This window comes from Microtus ochrogaster, chromosome X (assembly GCF_000317375.1).
Source record: "Microtus ochrogaster isolate Prairie Vole_2 chromosome X, MicOch1.0, whole genome shotgun sequence".
Classification (NCBI taxonomy): Eukaryota; Metazoa; Chordata; class Mammalia; order Rodentia; family Cricetidae; genus Microtus; species Microtus ochrogaster.
In genome coordinates this window covers 61,076,285-61,079,937 of record NC_022026.1, presented here as the reverse complement: position 1 = coordinate 61,079,937, position 3,653 = coordinate 61,076,285, and the positions used below count along the sequence as shown (strand labels likewise).

At 42.8% G+C, this 3,653-nt stretch overlaps 1 pseudogene; it reads left to right on the top strand.

The window, feature by feature from the left end:
- Positions 1–2,578: 2,578 nt before the first annotated feature.
- On the top strand, positions 2,579–3,290 carry LOC101990919 (annotated as a pseudogene).
- The last annotated feature ends 363 nt before the right edge of the window (positions 3,291–3,653 follow it).

Sequence of the window (3,653 nt, the reverse complement as noted above, 5' to 3'; positions counted from 1 at the left end):
CAAAACATCAAAACTAAGTGGACCATGATCTGAAGTTGTGAGCCAGAATAAGCATCTTCTCCTTTAGGGTGACTTTATCAAGTATTTTGCCACAGTGATCAAAGACTGACGAACACAACTGCAGTTATTTAAAACACCTAGTTGAAGGTGTAGCTGAATGGTAGAGTGCCTTGCTAGTGTGTATGAGTACCACAGGGGCAGGAAAAAATAAGAACAGTATTGTGGTAGACTCCCATAAACCCTGAACTTCAGAGGCACAAGCGAGAGAATCACAAGCTGTATATAGAATGTGAAAAGAGAGGTTGCAAAATGTTCTCCTCTCAAAAAAGTAGCTATGTGAGGCGATGCATATATTAATTGGTTGGTCTTAATCATCCCACAATATAATTATACATTAAACCATTATGTTATATATGATATATATGCCCAACTTTAAATAACAATAAAGCATATAAAATACAATTTTATAAAAGGGGGATAGTCACCAAAGAAGTTGAAGAAAGGTGATGAGAAGAGGAAGAAGGGAAAAAATGACCCCTTACGCAAGGAGCAAAGATGAACAAAGGCAGGGTTTTCTCAAAGAAGCCATCATCCAATACTGCCAAGCAGACAAATAACAAATGCTCTTTGGGACTTGAGTGTGCGGCATGGTGAAAATCTTCAGAAAGAAAAATCTTTCAACCTAGATAAGACATAAACATGAGTCTGTGGAAACTGGAGTACTCTTCCAACCGCTTGCTTTCAACCTTCAAGTCTGCTTGTTGTTTGTGGGTTTGCAGTGGGTTTTGTTTTGTTTATTGTGTTCTTTGGTTTGGTTTGAGAAGGTTCACACTGGTCAAACTGACCTAGAATTCACTAAGTATTCCAGGCTAGTGGTAAGTCCAGACTCCGGATCATCTTCATGCTTTGGCCTCCAAAGTGTTAGGATTATAAATGTGAGCTGAGCTCTGTAAAGCAAATTTGCTTCAAGCGGCTGATTCCTTGAGTGCTCCAATTGGAACTCAAAGCAGGTGTTCAGTGAATTTCCAGAAAGCAATCCCTTCCAGAACGGGTGCTGTGGGTTTGGAACAGGAGCTCAGAATATTCCTTTGACCTTTTTCCCCAAAGACCTGCCAGTGCCCCTGGAGAAATGTGTGTGTTAAAGAGCCTCCTCAGGCCACTCGCTTGATGTGAGAATGATTTCTTATTAATAAAGAAACTGCCTAGGCCCATTTCATAGGCCAACCCTTACGTAGGCGGAGAAAACAGACAGGATGCTGGGAGAAAGAAGCTGAGTCAGTGAGTCGCCATGATTGTCCCACTGCAGACAGATGCAGGCTAAGATCATTCCTGGTAAGCCAGCTTGTGGGCTACATAGATTAATAGAAATGGGTTAGATCAATATGTAAGAGCTAGCCAATAAGAGGCTGGAACTAATGGGTCAGGCAGTGATTAAAAGAATACAGTTTCCGTGTAAAGAATACAGTTTCCGTGTAATTATTTCGGGTAAAGCTAGCTGGGTGTCGGGACACAGCCTGCCGCTCTTATTTCTACACTCGCTCAGCATAGGAAAAGCATCCTCTTGGCCTAGAGGGTGCAGCTCTGTAGGCTGAGCAGTCAGCTGTGCTTTGAGGTACATGCCATCTTGATTTATGGCTCTTCTGTGGGAAGGACAGTTAGTCATACTTGATGTCCACACTCTTGATCTCCCTCCAGAGCTGAGGGATGTGTCTGAAGGAGCTTCTATAGAAACTTAATACCAGAGAAGATAACCACACGTCAGTACAAATGCCAGGCATGAACATAGGCAAATATTCTGAAAGAAGAGGGACATGGAGTGCAGAGGGCAGGTTTGCTCGGGTTTATCCTTCTGTTCCCTTTCTTCAGAAGGTGTAGAGAAGCTAGTAAGTTCCAGTATAGTTGTGAAGTTTAGGTTACTCCAGCTGGTGGTACAGATGACCCTAGAGGGATGTGTACCAGAAGGAAGCAAGGTCCAGTGAGGGAGAACTGTGAGGAAGTTGACCCCAATGCAGGCTGACTACAAACCAGGTTTCTATATTGGGGAAGTAGCCCCTGTCGTGAGTTGACATGTCAAGAGTTGACACGTTATGAGTTGTGACACCACACTGACAACACTAGTCAGATTTTCTCAGAGAGGCACAACCAAAAAATATCCATGATGGTTAAACTGTAATGTCAATTTGACTAGACTTAGAAACACACAAGAGGAACACCTTTGGACATGTTTTTGAGAGCATTTCTGAGGATGTTTAACTGGGGTAGGAAGACATACCCAAGTTTGTTTGGCACTTCGCTGTGGGCTTCAATCGCAGATTGAATAAACAATGAGAGCAAGCTTAGCTCCAGCAGTTAGCTCACTTTGCTTCCTGGCTGCTGATGCAAAGTGACCAGCCACCTCATACATCGGCCACTGTCTTAGCCAGGGTTTTATTGCTATGATGAGACACCATGACCACAGCAATTCATAATGAAAATATTTCATTGGGCAGTACATTGAGCTCCATAGAGACAGCGCAGGGGAAAGCGAGAGCCCGTGAGGCACTGGGCGACTCTGTGCCTCACGGACGAAAATCAACTAAACATGAACAAAGGAGATCCTAAGTAGCCGAGAGGCAAAATGTCCTCGTATGCATTCTTTGTGCAAACTTGCGGGGAGGAACACAAGAAGAAGAACCCGGATGTTTCTGTCAACTTCTCAGAGTTCCCCAAGAAGTGCTCAGAAAGGTGGAAGACCATGTTTGCTAAAGAAAAGGGGAAATTTGAAGACATGGCCAAGGCTGACAAGGCTCGTTATGAAAGAGAAATGAAAACCTACATCCCCTCCACAGGGGAGACCAAAAAGAAGTTCAAGGACCCCAATGCACCCAAGAGGCCTCCTTCGGCCTTCTTCTTGTTCTGTTCTGAGTATAGCCCCAAAATCAAAGGAGAACACCCTGGCTTATCCATTGGTGATGTTGCAAAGAAACTGGGAGAGATGTGGAACAACACTGCTGCAGATGACAAGCAGCCCGACGAAAAGAAGGCTGCCAAGCTGAAGGAGAAGTAGGAAAAGGATACTGCTGCTTACAGAGCTAAAGGAAAACCCAATGCAGCAAAAAAGGGGGTAGTCAGGGCGGAAAAGAGCAAGAAAAAGAAGGAAGAGGAAGATGATGAGGAAGACGAAGAGGATGAGGAAGAAGATGATGATGATGAATAAGTTGGTTCTAGCGCAGTTTTTTTTCTTGTCTATAAAGCATTTAACCCCCCTGTACACAACTCACTCCTTTTAAAGAAAAAAATTGAAATGTAAAGCTGTGTAAGATTTGTTTTTAAACTTTACAGTGTCTTTTTTTGTATAGTTAACACACTACCAAAGGTGTCTTTAGATAGCCCTGTCCTGGTGGTATTTTCAATAGCCACTAACCTTACCTGGTACAGTCTGGGCGTTGTAAATTGGCATGGAAATTTAAAGCAGGTTCTTGTTGGTGCACAGCACAAATTAGTTATATATGGGGACGGTAGATTTTTTTGGATTTTATTTTGTTTTGGTTTTGGTTTTTTTTTTCATCTTCAGTTGTCTCTGATGCAGCTTATACGAAGATAATTGTTGTTCTCGTAACTGAATACCACTCTGTAATTGCAAAAAAAAATTGCAGCTGTTTTGTTGACATTCT